Source organism: Spermophilus citellus, assembly GCF_964194105.1.
Source record: "Spermophilus citellus genome assembly, chromosome: 12".
Lineage (NCBI taxonomy): Eukaryota > Metazoa > Chordata > Mammalia > Rodentia > Sciuridae > Spermophilus > Spermophilus citellus.
In genome coordinates this window covers 89,756,134-89,773,103 of record NC_138198.1, presented here as the reverse complement: position 1 = coordinate 89,773,103, position 16,970 = coordinate 89,756,134, and positions in this window count along the sequence as shown.

Below are 16,970 nucleotides of genomic sequence, written 5' to 3'. Positions count from 1 at the left end.
CTGACCAAATAATGTTTCTGATTAAGATGGAGGCTTACTTTTGGCAAAGCAAACAGCAGGACATACTCAGAACTCAATTAATTGAACTGCTGAATCCATGCAGTATACTTCTGCTCTCTAGCCATCCAAAACTTCTCTGATTAGTTTCTTTCATATATAGAAACGTTCTGTTTCAGATGATTGGGTTTTGGAATTTAATGGATCTGGATAGCTAAGAATACCTTACATCTGACCTTTATTTCAATTTGTTGAAGACATGTTGATCTGGAAACGTAGGCTAATGCCTTGTTAATTATCCAGGGGAAATTCAGGCTCAGTGGTGCACACCTTTAATCCCAGTGATTGGGGAAACTGAGTCAGAAGCATCACAAGATTGAGGTCAGCCCCAATAACTTAGGGAGACTCTCAGCAACTTAAGAAAAAAAAAACTGTCTCAAAATAAAAAATAAAAATGACTGGGGATATAAATGGTAAAGCAATCCTGGATTCAATCTCCAGTACCAAAATAAACAAAACAAAAATCAAGCTATGGGGAGGGGGGAAAATACACCTAAACATCAGACTCTGATTCCCTAAACTGTTCGCACACAATTGCAAACATAATACTCTATTCATTCATCAATGTAACAATCCTTTGTCTCATAAGAGTGTTAGAATCTCATTTTAATAGACATCTTTAAATAATAACATTTTTCCTAACCATGTTATGGTATGCTTATAAATGGTATCTGCCATCCATGTGATTCCATTCATTCATTTATTCATTCAATCAATAGCTCTCTGCTCAGTACTCCCTATGAGTAGGCTAGACACCAGGGACACAAACCATCTTCCAAAGAGGCTGCATATTTTACATTCCCACTAGCAATAAATGAGAGTCCTTCCTGCTGCACATTCTCACTAGTATTTGAGGTCAACACTTTGGAATTATTCATTGTGAGCAGTGTTTATTCATAGCCTGTGTTTTGATATACAAGTTTCTAATGACATCTGATGTATTTTCACATGCCTATTGGCCACCCGTATATCTTTTTTGGTGAGATATTTGTTAAGATTTCTTTCACATTTTATTATTAGGTTGTTTACTTATTGTTGAGTCTTAAAAGTTATTTATATATTTTGGAATATATACTTTTATAAGGCATATCTTTGCAAAGATTTTCTCCCAGTATGTACTTTGTCTGCTCATTCTCTTGACACTGACTTTTACAAAGCAGTTTTTAATTTTAATGAAATTCACCTTTGAAATTATTTACTTCATGGATCATGTCTTTGGTGTTGTATCTAAAACATCATTGCCATACTTAATGTTGTCTATATTATCTACTATATTACTTTGTAGTTATAGTTTTTCATTTTATATTTAGGTCTATGATCCATTTGGGGTTAATTTTTGTGAAAGGTAGAAGGTCCATTTCTGTTTTTCTTTAATGTGAATGTCTAGTTTTTTCAGTACCATTTCTTTTTTTTATTGATTATTTAAAGCATTACATAGCTCATGATATATCATCTTTCATACATTTGACTCAAATTGTGTTTTGAACTCCCATTTTCACCCCAGATACAGATTGCAGAATCACATCTGTTACATATTCACATTTTTACATAATGCCATATTAGTGACTGTTGTATTCTGCTACCTTTCCTATCCCCTACTATCCCCCCTCCCCTCCCCTCCCCTCCCATCTTCCCTCTCTACCTCCCCTGCTGTTGTTCAATTCTCTCCCTTTTTTCCCCTCCCCCTTGCCCCTCATAACCTCTTATAATTCTATGTATCATTGAAGGTCTCCTACTATTTCCATGTGCTTTCCCTTCTCTCTCCGTTTTTCTCCCCCCATTCGTCTTTATTTACTGTAGTCTTTTCCTCATGCTCTTCCTTCCTGTTCTGTTCTTAGTTGTTCTCTTTATATCAAAGCAGACATTTGGCATTTGTTTTTTAGGGCTTGGCTAGCTTCGCTTAGCATAATCTGCTCTAATGCCATCCATTTCCCTGCAAATTCTATGATTTTGTCATTTCTTAGTGCTGCATAATACTCCATTGTGTATAGATGCCACATTTTTTTTATCCATTCATCTATTGAGGGGCATCTAGATTGGTTCCACAGTCTAGCTATTGTTAATTGTGCCGCTATAATCATTGATGCAGCCGTATCCCTATAGAGCGCTTTTTTAAGGTCCTCAGGGAATAGTCCGAGAAGTGCGATAGCTGGGTCAAATGGTGGATCCATTCCCAGCTTTCCCAGGAATCTCCAAATTGGCCTCACCATTTTGCAGCCCCACCAGCAGTGTACAAGTGTACCCTTTTCCCCACATCCCCGCCAACACTTATTGTTGTTTGACTTCATAATGGCTGCCAATCTTACTGGAGTGAGATGGTATCTTAGGGTGGTTTTGATTTGCATTTCTCTGATTGCTAGAGATGGTGAGCATTTTTTCATGTACTTGTTGATTGATTGTATGTCCTCCTCTGAGAAGTGTCTATTCAGGTCCTTGGCCCATTTGTTAATTGGGTTATTTGTTATGTTATTGTTTAATTTTTTGAGTTCTTTGTACCTTCTGGATATTAGGTCTCTATCGGAGGTGTGGGGGGTAAAAATTTGTTCCCAGGATGTAGGCTCTCTATTTACCTCTTTTATTGTTTCTCTTGCTGAGAAAGAACTTTTTAGTTTAAGTAAGTCCCATTTGTTTATTCTTGTTGTTAACTCTTGGGCTATGGGTGTCCTATTAAGGAATTCGGAGCCCGACCCCACAATATGTAGATCGTAGCCAACTTTTTCTTCTATCAGACGCAGTGTCTCTGATTTGATATCTAGCTCCCTGATCCATTTGGAGTTAATTTTTGTGGATGGCGAGAGAAAGGGATTCAATTTCATTTTGTTGCATATGGATTTCCAATTTTCCCAGCACCATTTGTTGAAGATGCTATCCTTCCTCCATTGCATGCTTTTAGCCCCTTTATCAAATATAAGATAGTTGTAACTTTGTGGATTAGTCTCTGTGTCTTCTATTCTGTACCATTGGTCCACCTGCCTGTTTTGATACCAGTACCATGCTGTTTTTGTTACTATTGCTTTGTAGTACAGTTTGACCTCTGGTATCGCTATACCTCCAGATTCACACTTCCTGCTTAGAATTGCTTTTGCTATTCTGGGTCTTTTGTTTTTCCATATGAATTTCATGATTGCTTTGTCTATTTCTACAAGAAATGCCGTTGGGATTTTGATTGGCATCGCATTAAACCTGTAGAGAACTTTGGGTAATATCGCCATTTTGATGATGTTAGTTCTGCCTATCCATGAACAGGGTACATTTTTCCATCTTCTGAGATCTTCTTCTATCTCTCTCTTTAGGGTTCTGTAGTTTTCATTGTATAAATCTTTCACCTCTTTTGTTAGGTTGATTCCCAAGTATCTTATTTTCTTTGAGGATATTGTGAATGGAGTGGTTTTCCTTATTTCCATTTCAGAGGTTTTGTTGCTGATATACAGGAATGCCTTTGATTTATGCGTGCTGATTTTATAACCTGCCACTTTGCTGAATTCATTTATTAACTCTAGCAGCTTCTTTGTAGACTCTTTTGGGTCTGTTAAGTATATTATCATGTCATCCGCAAATAGCGATAGTTTAATTTCTTCTTTTCCTTTTTTTATGCCTTTAATTTCTTTTGTCTGTCTAATTGCTCTGGCTAGTACTTCGAGAACTAAATTGAATAGAAGTGGTGATAGAGGGCATCCCTGTCTTGTTCCAGATTTTTGAAAAGATGGTCTGTGCTCCTCTGTAAGTCCTTTGCTCCTTTGTCAAAGATCAGTGAACTATATTTATATTGGTCAATTTCTGGTTTCTTCAAATCATTCCACTGATATATTTATCTCTTCTTTATCCAGTAGCACAATGTTATGATTATTATAAATTTACAGTAATTCTTAAACTCAGATAATGCATCCTTAGAACTTAATGGAATCTTTTGGATCTTTTCCAGCTCCATATAAACTTAGTGTTTTTATTGGGTTTGTGTTGTTTTCATAAACCAAGTTGGGAAGAACTGATATTTCAACAACACTATCTTTTTAATTATGAACATATGATGTCTTTCCATTTATTTATGTTTCTTTCTTTCATTAGAGCTTTATAATTTTCTACATATTAATCTTGCATATAGTTTGTTAGTTTTATGCCAAAGTATTTCGTTTTTGGAGGTGCAAATATAAATGAAAAGTGATTTTCTATCAAATTCCATTTGTTCATTGACACTGTATAAGACATTGATTAATTTTTATACATCATTCTTATTTCCTGAAACCTTGCTATATAATCACTTATTAGTTACAGGAATTTTGTTGCTTTTGTTGTTTACATTCACAGATTTTTCTACAAAAATTACCATTTCATCTGCAAAGAGAGTTGTACTGTTTCATTCCAAATCGTCCTATCTTTTATTTTTTTAATTATCTTATTTGATTGGTTATGATTTTCAGTACAATGTTGGAAAAAGTGGTAAGAAAAGACTTCTTGCTTTCTTCTTCATCATATTCAGAAAGCTTCAATTTTCTCATCATTAAGTACAATATTGGCTGTAGATTTTTTTGGAGTTGGTCTTTATTATTCTTTGTCTTCTTAGTTTTCTGAGAATATTTTTTTTCTCATGTATTTAGTTGGATTTAGTGAAGTGCTTTGTATCAGTTTCTACAATCATGTGACATTTATCCTTTAGGTCATTTTTATAATGAATTACATTAGTTCACTTTCAATATTTAGCTTTGTATACCTGGGAATAAATCTTATTAGGTTATGTCCTGTAACTCTGTAACTCTGTTTACACAGAATTGATTTGGTTTCTTTTTTTTTTTTTTTTTGAGGATATTTGCATCTATGTTCATTAGAAATATTGATTTAGAGTTTTCTTGTAATATCTTTTTCTGATTTTGTTATTAGGGTAATGCTGGCTTTATAAATGATTTAGAAAGTATTCCTCCTGCTTCTATCCATCAGAAGTGGTAAATGAATCATTGCTTTGAACTTTCCTGGACAGCGGTGACACTTACCTTGGGAATTTCTGGTACAAAGGTGCTGAGAAAACTGCCCATCTGAGGTAGCACCTGTCCTAAGCGGAAAAATTCTGTGCCTGTCATGGAATTTATATGTTTAATAGCCTTGAGTTCCAACACTAGCTGCCTGAAGAGATAGAGGCACAAGCTGATAAGCCCCAATTAGGCTGTTTCATTCAAAAACTTTAATTTTATCTTGAAGAAGCTTGCTCACAATAAATCCTTTTGATGTTTAAACCTGTGTAATAAACGTACGAGCCTGCTCATTGGCCAGTCTCTCTCACCAGGAGTTTGGTTGGTTCACTGAGTCCCGCTTGCTCTATATTTGTGTTTGTTTTGTCTTATTTCCAATCCTCTCAGTGTCCTGTTCAGGAAACTGATTAAAGGTTGCACAGGTTGGAGCATCCATCTTCTGGAAGAAATTATAGAGGATTGGTATAATTTCTTCATTAACCATTTGGTAAAATTTACCAAGAAAGTTGTCTGGACCTGTTGCTTTCTGCTTTAGAATTTTAGTAATTACTGATCCTATTTTAATTTGATAGATATGTCTGTTCAGATCGTCTGTTTTTTTCTTAAGTAAGATTTGACAAATTATGTTTTTGAAGAAATTTGTCCATAGTTTCTAAAATATTGTATTAGTAGCTTTTTGTTGCTGAGAAAATCAACGTAAATGAAGAAAGATTCATTGTGGCTCATAGTTTTAAAGGTTTGAGTTCATGGTCTCTTGGCCTTCTCACTTTCAGCCTATGGCGAAGCAGAACATCATGACTGGTAGCATGTGGTGGAGCAGAAATGCTCACTTTGTTGTAGCAGAGAAGCAGAGTTAAAGAAGGAGGAAGGGGCCAGGGTTCTAATATATCCTCCAAAGGCACACCCCCACTGACCTAATTTCACCAGCTAGTCCTACCACCTCCCAATAATTCTACAAGATGAGGACTAAATGTTAAGCACATGAACCTTTGGGGGAGATTCCAGATACAAACCATAAGAGTTTTCAGATTTGTAGGCAATATTTCTTATTACCCTTTTAATTTCCGTGAGATCTGTAGTGATGTTTTCTCTCTCATTTCTGATATTAATAAGTTGTGTCTTTGCTGTATTTTCTCAAGTATCCTGGCTATAGGTTTATGGATTCTATTGATCTTTTCAAAGACATATCTTGTGGTTTCGGTTCGATAGATTTCCTGTTTTCAAATTTTGGTATATCTGCTCTAATTTTTATTTTATTTTAAAAATTTTCTTCTACATTCTTTAGAATTAATTTGCTTTTCTTTTGCTACTCCGTTAAGATGGAATCTTACATTCTTGATTTTAGATACTACTTCATCTCTGTTTTTTTTTTTTTGGTTGTAATTGGGATTGTACCCAGGGATACTCCACCACTGAGTTGCACACTCAGATCTTTTTATTTTTATTTTTTATTTTGAGATAGAATCTCATTAAATTGCCAAAGCTGACCTCAAACTTATGGTACTCCTTCATTCTCCCTGGTTGCTGCGGTTATAGGTATGAGCCACTGTGCCCAATGGTACTTCATCTTTTAATATATAAATTGACTGTAATAAATTTTCTGGAAAGCACAGCTTTTATTGCATTCCATAAATTTTGATAAATTGTTGTTCCACTTTTATTTAGTTAAAATATTTGTAAACTTCTCTTAGATTTTATCTTTGACCCATGTGTTATTTAGAACTGTAATGCTTAAACTCCAAGTATCTGGGGTTTTTCCAGACATCTGCTATTAGTTTCTAGTTTAATCCATTGCAAACTGAGAAGGGTCATTGTATAATTTCTCATCTTTCTAACTTGTGAATGTGTCTTTATGGTCCAGAACATTATCTATCTTGGTGAATGTTCCATGTAAGCTTGAGAACAATGTGTATTCTGCTGCTGTTGAATAAAGTAGTCTATATATATATTCATTATATTCATTTGATTGATGGTGTTATTGAGTTCAATTATTTCTATACTAATTTTTGCCTGCTGGATCTTTCCAGGTCTTATAGAGAGTGCTAAATTCTTCAATTATAATTATGATGGATTTATTCATTTTCCATATTATTCTATTCTTTTTCTGATAGTTTCTTATTGTGTATATACATATCAAGGAATCTTTCTGCCTTCTAGGATTATTGATCCCTTTATGTTTATGCAATGCACTACTTTACTCTGGATAACTTTCCTGGGTCCAAAATCTTCTCTGTCTGAAATACATATAGCTTTCCTGCTTTAATTTCATTAGTATTAGCACAATATATCTTATTTTTATTTGCTTATTTTGTATTTATATGTCTTTATCTTTAAAGTGAGTTTCTTACAGACAACACAGAGTTGGGTCTTCTTTAATGACCTACTTCATCTTTGTCTTTTAATGGACATGTTTAAGCCACCAATGATTAAAATAATTATTGATATAACTTGATTAAATTGTGTATTTATTAATGTTCCCTTTACCTCCATTAATGAATTGTCGGTACTGTATCTTTCATTTATTTATTTTTTTGTTGTTACCATTGGCCAATAAAATGAATATGTAAATATTAAAAAATCTGTCTTGAAATAACAGTAAAACTTTTTTTTAAAAGGAGTTCTTTTTTTTTAAAGAGAGAGAAAGAATTTTTAATATTTATTTTTTAGTTTTCGGCAGACACAACATCTTTGTTTGTATGTGGTGCTGAGGATCAAACCCGGGCCGCACGCATGCCAGGTGAGCGTGCTACCACTTGAGCCACATCCCCAGCCCACAACAATAAAACTTTATTTTTTTATTTTATATTATTGATAATGTTCACTTAGCCTCTTTGAAGTCAGCTCTTTTTTTTCCTCAACTCAGAGAGAGACTCCTGTGCTGTTAGAATACTAGGCAAGCAACGTAATCTAGAAATGATCTCTAGATAGAAAAATGGAAATATTTAGTGCTCACATTTCGTTCCATTGTTTGTCTTCTGGTGCACATTTCTGTAAAACCTGAAGAAAATTCATTTTGTACCTGTGTATTTGGCAGAAATATAACCTGATACAAATTATCTTAATGGTGAGAAGTAAAAATTTTCAGATATTAACTTTGTAGTTTCAGAATATTGATACTGGTCCCTTGGAGATCAGGAACAGGTTCTTGCTCCCCTGTCTTGAAGATTAAAAACCCAAGGGATGCCCAGGCAAGTACAGAGATTAAGTTTTATTTAAGAAAGTGATAGAGACAGACTTTTCCAAAGAGAGTGGACTTTGACATAGGCTGGCAGAATAGTTTAAAAAACAAGACCTGACTATATGTTGTTTTCAAGAGATGCACCTTATAGGCAAAGATAGCCACAGGCTGAAAGTGAAATGATGAAAATTAATATACCATGTGAATGAATCATGAAAATAAGCAGGAGTAGTTACTCTCATAGCTGACAAAGCAGATTTCACCCCCAAATTAATCAGAAGACAAGGAAGGTCACTTTGTATTGGTAAAGGAAACAGACACGCGCGCACACACACACACACACACACACAAATCATTTGTTTCTTTTTTCTCATTTTTGGAATTTTTAAATGTATTTCTTTTTAACCTGTTGAGGGTTAGGATTTTTGATTACTATATTTTGGTTTAGTTTTATATTGTCTCTTTCTCTCTTTTCTTCTAATAAATCCAAATTCTATTGCTCTCTATTTCACTCTGCATTTACTTTGTTACTTCATTTGTCTTCTCCTCCTTCCTTATAACCATCACATGCTGCATCTCTTCTGCATTCTATTTACTCTTTAAAATTGTGAGCTCTAGGATATGAGACTAATTAAAGAATTCTTGGAACTGATGAGAGCTCTAAGATGTGGTCTAATAAATATTTATGTCATAAATATGGGTGCAACAAATTACATAAAAGAGACACTACTCTAATTGAAATCTCAGATAGATCCAAGTACAATAATATTGGGTGATTTCAACACACTTCTCTCACCATTAAACAGGTCATCCAGACATAAACTCAGTAAAGAATCATTAGACCTGAAAAATATTATAAATTCAAAGGTCCAAACAGATATCCTTCGAATATTTCATCCAATAAGAGCTGAATACACTTTCTTCTCAGTGCATCATGGAAACTTCTTCAAAATAGACTACATTTTTAGGTCATAAAGCAACACTTAGCAAATACCAAAAACAGTGATATATAATTCCTTGCATCTTATCAGATCATAATGGAATGAAATTAGAAATTAACATGACCAAACCTTACAGAAGTTAATAAACACCTGGAGATTGAACAATACTCTTTGAATGAACCTCTGAACACTATGAAGGCAGTTCTAGAAGAAGGTTTATAGCTATGAGTGCTTGCATAAGAAAATCAGAAAGATCCCAAATAAATAACCTAATGATGCATTTTAAGGCCCTTGAAAAAGAGAAAAAAACAATTCCAAAATCAGTAGAAGGGAGGAAATATTTAAGATTAGAGCCCAAATCAATGAACTCTACAATAATAATAATAATAATAATAATAATAATAATAAAGAATTCAAAGAATGATGAAACAAAGAGTTGTTTCTTTGAAAAGATAAATAAGAACAATAAGCACTAAGCCAAATTAACAAAAAGGAAAAGGGAGAAAAACTGAGAAATCACCACAGACATCTCAGAAATCCAAGAGATCATTAGGGACTATTTTGAAATTTATACTCCAATAAATTGGCAAACCTAGAAGGTTTTGGAAGAAAAGGATAAATTTTTAGACAAATACAATCTTTCACAACTGAATCAAGAGCACATAGAAAACCTAAACAGACAAAAAACTTGTAATGAGATACAAGCAGTAATAAAAAGCCTTCCAATAAAGAAAAGCCCAGGACCAGATGTATTCTAAGTTGAATCCTACTAAACCTTTAAAGATGAACTAATGGCAATATTCCCCCAATTATTCCATGAAATTGAAAGGGATGGAACACTTCTGAATTCATACTCTGAAACTAGTATCACACTTGTACTAAAACCAGATAAGGAAATATCAATATCAAGAAAAGAAAACTACAGACAAATTTCCCCAATGAACTTAGATGCAAAAATACTAAATAAAATATTAGCAAATTCTATTCAACAATGTATTAAGAAGATCGTACATCACAACCAAGTTGGTTTCATTCTAGAGATGCAATTTGGTTTAATATACCCAAATCTATATATATAAAATGCATCATGTTAACATAATTAATGACAAAAATCTCTTAGTAATCTCAATATATGCAGAGAAGACCTTCACCAAAATTCAGTGTCCATCATGATAAAAATACTGAAGAAACTAAGTACAGAAGAAAACTATCTCAATATCATAAAGGCTACAAATGAAAAACCCAAAGTCAACCTTATAGTAAGGGAAAAACAAAGAGAATTTCCTTTAAAATTTGGGTTAAGACAAGATGTCCATTCTCACCACTCTTATTTAACATAGTGCTAGAAATTCTAGCTAGAGAAATTAGGCAAGAGAAGAAAATAAAAGGGATAAAAATAGGAAAAGCAGAAGTCAAATTATCACTGTTTGCAGATGATATGAACCTGTACCTAGAAGATCCTAAGAACTCCACCAAATGACTATTAGAGCTAATAAACAAATTTGGCAAAGTAGAAGGTTGGAAAATCAACATACAAAAATCTATAGTTTTTGCATATACCAATAATGAATCTGTTGAGAAAGAAATCAGAATGCCAATTCCATTCACACTTAAAAAAAACAAAAACAAAACCACAAACAAACAAAAAACAAAAAACAAAACCACACAGAGGAATAAAATCTAACCAAAGAGGAGAAAGACCTCTACATTGAAATCTGGAGAACATTGAAAAAGGAAATTTAACAAGACCTTAGATGATGGAAAAACCTTCTATGTTCATGGATATACAGAATTAATATTGTTAAAATGGCATACTACCAAAAGCAATATACTGATTCAATACAATCCCCATCAAAATACCAATGACATTCTTCATAAAACTAGAACACAAACATCCTTAAAATTCACTTGGAATAATTAAAGACCCAGAATAGCTAAAACAATTTTAAGCCAAAAGGGTAATAATGCCAGAAGCATCACAATACTTGACTTAAAATTATATTACAGAACTGTACAAAGACTGCATAGTACTGGCATAAAAATAGACCCCTAGGCCAATGTTACAGAATAGAAGACACAGAGAAAAAACCCACACAGATACAGTCATTTGATACTTGAAAAAGGTGCCAAAAACTTATTTTGCAGAAAAGATAGTCTTTTTAACAAAAGATGGTGAAAAAACTGGTTATTCATATGTAGAAGAAAAAAAATGAATGCTATTCTCTCACCCTGCCCAATAGTCAACTCAAAATGGATAAGACCAGAAAATATGCAACTCTTAGAAGAAAATGTAGGTGAACACTCCAACTTTTAAACATAGGAAATGATTTTGTCAATAGAACCCAAAAAGCTCAGGAAATCATGCCAAAAGTTAATAGATGGGACAGCATCAAATTAAAAATCTTCTACACAGCAAAGTAAACAATTATGAATATAAAGAGAGAATACACAGAATGGGAAAAAAATCTTTGCTATCTGCAAACATTAATATCTAGAATATATAAAGAGCTCAAAATACCACAAAATCAAGTAACCCAATTAATAAATGAGAAATAAATTAAACAGACACTTCTCAAAAGAAGAAATACAAATGGCCAACAAATATGTGAAAAAAAAAGTGTTCAACATCATTAGCAATTAGGGAAATGCAAATCAAAGCTTCACTAAGAGTTCATGTCACACAGTCAGAATGGCAGTCATCAAGAATACAAATAATAATATATGATGAAGAGGGTGTAGAGAAAATAAACATTTTTACACTGATGGTGGGACTGTAAATTAGTACAACCATTATGGAAATCAGTATAGAGGCTTCTCAAAAAACTTGGCATGGAACCACCATATGACCTGGCTATATCACTTGTAGGTATTTATTTATCCTGAAAAATTAAAGTCATCTTACTCAGTAATACATGCATACCCCTGTTTGTAGCAGTACAATTGACAATAGCCACACTGTGGAATCAGTCTAGGTATCCTTCAAAGAATTAATGCATAAAGAAAATGTGGTGTATATACACAATGGAGTTTTATTCAGCCCCAAAGAAAAATGAAACTGTGGTATTTGCAGGAAAATGAATGGAACTAGAGACCATCATTTTAAGCAAAATTAATCAAACACAGAAAGCTAACAATTGTATGTTCTGTTAGGCAGAAGCTAGAGAGGAAAAAGAAAAACAAATGTGGATGTTGATTTTCTAAAAAAATTAAAGGAAAATCAGTAGAGGAAAAGGACCAAGGGGTGGGAAAGCGAGAGGGAGAGAGAAAGTTCTGGGGTATGATATTGGCCCCAATTATATTGTTACATTGTGTGCATGTGCAAATATTCAACAGTAAATCTTATCAATAGGTACAAGTATAATGGACCAAGAAAAACATATGTGGAAAAAAGAAACCATGGAATACATTTAAAGTATAATAAGGAAAAACTTCATAACCTCCAACACCTAGCAGTAAAAGTAAAATAACCAAAATAGATGAATTATATTTGCTGCTAAAGAGATTTTGAAAAATATGAACCAAAATAAAGCATGAGGAATAAAATAGTAATGATTATCTTGTTATAGCTATATCATCTACTCCCGCATACTGCAATTACAAATAGTGCAACAGTGAACAATGTGTGTATGTGTACTTTTGTATTGTTAGAGGTATATCTTTTCACTTATGCTTGAGAACCAGATAGAAAGACTTCCATGCAGATCATCAGCTAACTAAATTAGGACAAATGTTCTAGAATTTACATTAAAAGCAATAATCATATGGGAACACTTGATTTTATGGTAGCGTGATTATTTCAAGTAGATAAGCTGTAGTCTTTCTGATGTGAAAATCAAATATACTGTACATAAAAAGCACACATGATCATTAATAATAATAATCATGAATAAATAAGGTTCAGACCAACAACTCAAAAAAAAAAAAAAACCTTATACACTAGCTCTTGCAGAAGATGTATTAGATACTCTAAATTCTGTTTTCTTCCTCTGAGGCTCAGGTATTAAATTTCTTCAGATTTGCTTGTCCCCTTAGAAACTTGTTTAAGGCTTTTCACAGCAGATTTATTTTAGTTCTGCCCTTTATGTTGGGGCATGACTGCTTTTCCTGGGGTATTGTCTTTCTGATAAGGTATGATGCTTCTGGGACTTCTCTAACTTCTCAAGTCTTAAATTACAATCTTTATTTCCCAGATCCAGTTGAGCAGCTCTTTCAGCCTTTTGGCTTTTGCTTTCCATTTAGGATTTGGAGACTCTCCCTGGCCTGTGTAATTTAGGAGTCAATCAAGTATGGGGTGATTTGGTGCAGGCTTTTGGTCTCTGTTCTTTTCAGGATTGTCCTTGTTATTTTCCACGAAGTCTTGCATCCCTTCACTCAATCTCAGCCTCTTCAGCCCCGTGAAACTGTTGCTTTCTGCTTGAGATTTGCTTTAGGCATAAGCACCTTGAAAGTTCTCTCAGGTGAAGAACTCGTCTTACCAAATGGCCTTCTCTTTTCTTAAAAGTCATATCCTCTCCATTTCTGACTGCTTGGGTCATTCTCTAGTGCCTTCAAAATGTTGCTTTTTATAGTCAGTTATAGTTAGTATTTATAATAAGCAGGAAAAAAATTTAATACAACCTATTCCACACTAACCATAAGTGAAATATAGCTTCTCCACGTTATTGCCTCTTATCCCCAAACACAAGAAACATCAATATCTTATTGTTCCCCAACTCCACTGCCATGTTGGTATATTATGGAATACTAGTTACTGCTTCTCATAATATACTTCTTTTGGGGGGGAAGGGTACTGCTGATTGAACTCAGGGGCACTTGACCACTGAGCCACATCCCCAGCCCTATTCGGTAATTTATTTAGAGACAGGGTCTCACTGAGTTGCTTAACACCTTGCTTTTGCTGAGGCTGGCTTTGAACTCGTGATCCTCCTGTCTCAGCCTCCCATGCCAATGGGATTATAGGTGTGTGCTACCATACTAGGCTCATAATATAATTTTATTTTCTCATTAAACAAAATACAATTCTCTATATAACCAAATTATTGGCCATAGCTCATTGTTCCCTTCTGTATTTCCTTTCCTTCTTCCATGGCTACATTTTCTAAAAGTTATTTAAGGAGATTTGGCATGGCCTGAGAATTTCTTTAATTCTCCTTCAAATTTAAATACTATTTTACACAAATGTGAACTTTTAGTATAATGGTTCTTTTTATTGTTTTGAACATATTATTACTCTACTGTATTCATAAATCCAGTATTGTGGTTGAGGATTCTGATGTTAATATGATTATAGTCTCTTGGTAGGTGATTTTGTCATTTATCTGAATCCCCAAATTACAGATACTTCCTTCCCCTGCCAGCTATGCTACTTGCTTGTAAAAGTTAAAAGCCATGATTCTGATAACCACATTCTTCTAGTTGCAGACAGACAAGTTATCACATGTTCCAAATGCCAAGTGTGTATGTGTGGGGAAGGAGGGTAGAGGAAGGATATGGATTACCCCAATCTTGTCTGGAAAACATGTTAATATTACAGAGAATTTGAGCTCATTATAATATTTTTATAATGATAAAAACACAACCTTCAGGATGAAGACAGATCTGATCTTGCCCAAATTAGGGATGAAATGAATTGGGGTATACTAATCCCTGGAAATCTCTGCTCCTCTCCATGAATATCTCTGATGGCAGCATGCATACCACACTCCATCATCATCCAGCCCCAGTAAAAATCTACTCAGAAAGAAGGTTTCCTTAGAGTATGAACTCCCCTTCTGCATTCATTAGGTTTTGAATAAAATTTCTTGCCTATCACCTGAGCTATTTGACTATATGTGAATGGCACTGAGTAGAAATAAAACATACAAATTTGGTAAAAATCTGTATCTTCTTTATCTGTCAACTACACCTCAACTTCAGCCCCAGGCCTTCACACAAGCAGTTGAGTATTGACCAAAATTATTTTATATAGTTGAATTGACTCTTCATCCTTCTTGTCAATTAATCTGTCTCTGTTTAAATTGTATCTATTTTTTAAAACTGTCTTGATGATGTCCAGAGTTTTCTAGAAATATGGAAAAAGCATAAAATTTCCCATTAACAGAATATTAGATATCCTGTAAAACTATTATCCCTATGGCTTACTAATTCCTAAATTAATTCCAAACATTATAGAAGTCTCTCAAGTTCTTGACTTAAGATATATTACTTGGGTGGACAACACTCATTAAGGTGCAAATTGTATTAAGAAGGAATCCTCTCATCCTCTTATCTTACTAGTAAATGAGTGAAGATAAATGTAACTTATTTTAAAAGTATAGCAATAGCTTAATTGAGGCAGTATGTCCTTGAGGAAAAGTTTTATTGGCTTTAATTTGGAAAACAAAAGTCCTTCAACTCCATGGGATAGTTGATGCTTTTGACCCCGTGCAAAAGGACCATAATGTCTAATGATTTTTTTATTTAAAACTTATCTAATAGAATACTATAAAAACCTACAGATCTAATTAATATTATTGCAATAGAGTGGCCAATGACAGCATTATTTTTTCCAACTGTAATGAAGGTACACACTAAGCACTCTTGGCAGTATCAATGAAATCAGGGTCAGTCAACTGGTTCTTCACATTGTGGACAGATCCTCTCCTGCTCCTTACTGCAAATACTTGGCATTTTCTTGGCATGCATAAGGCCCAGGGTTCACTCCTCAATATAGAAATAGAGAAGCAAACAAAAACCTCAATCTGTTGTCATTCTATCTGAATGCTGATTCATCCATTGCTAACTCTTTTATTGTGAGTATGTTCTTAGTTTAACAGTTTTGTCTGTGGAATCAAGATCAGAATACCTATTTAAAGAACTATTAGGAAGGCTGGTCATGGTGGCACATTTCTGTAATCCCACTGAATGGGGCTTCTGAGGTGGGAAGTTTACAAGTTCCAGGCCAGTCTCAGAAATTTAATGAGGCCCTAAGCAACAGGAGGCCCTGTCTCAAAATAAAAATAAAAATGGCTGGGAGTGGAGCCCAGTGGGAAAGTACCCCAGGGTTCAATTCCCAGCATCAAAAATAAATAAATAAATAAATAGAATAAATTATTTAAAATTTGAACTTGACTGATATATAATAAAATCTATCTCTATATGTATATATGTATATATATGTATATATACATATATATGTTATATGGTCATACCATTACTGATATTATTTTTTAATCAATGTTAAAGACATTTAATCAAGTTGAAATATTTATATTTCAAAAAAATATATTACAGAGAGAAGGCTATCAACTGACTGGTGTTCTCTTTAAAAATCAATAGTAATATTTAAAATAATGATAAAAGAGAACACATTAGTTCAACAGTTTTAATTTGGAAAACAAAAGTCCTTGAACTGCATAGGATAATTTTGGATATGAAAAAATAATTTATTTTATAAATATTCATGGAGATACAATTGTTTCCATAGTTATTTATTTCTAGTAATTATGATTAAAGCGAAAATGCTGTAATTTATACCAGTTCTGGAAAATAGTTGTGTTCATTTAGGTTACAAAATATTAAAAATGTTCAGCTTGTAAAATGTAAATTACATGGATTTCATGGAACATGATAAATATCTCTGCTACTCACTGAGAAAATATTCTTTCATTTTGTGTCCTACTTAAAAAGATCAAAAATAATGCATAGTAAAGAATTAATACAAGAAACTAACAAAAATGCTATAGAGAATATAGCAAATACATTTCATCCTGACACAGTTACAGAATTGCTTTTGAATAGTACTTTTTCAAATGTTAACTTAATTGCATTAAAATGATTGCATATTTATGTTCT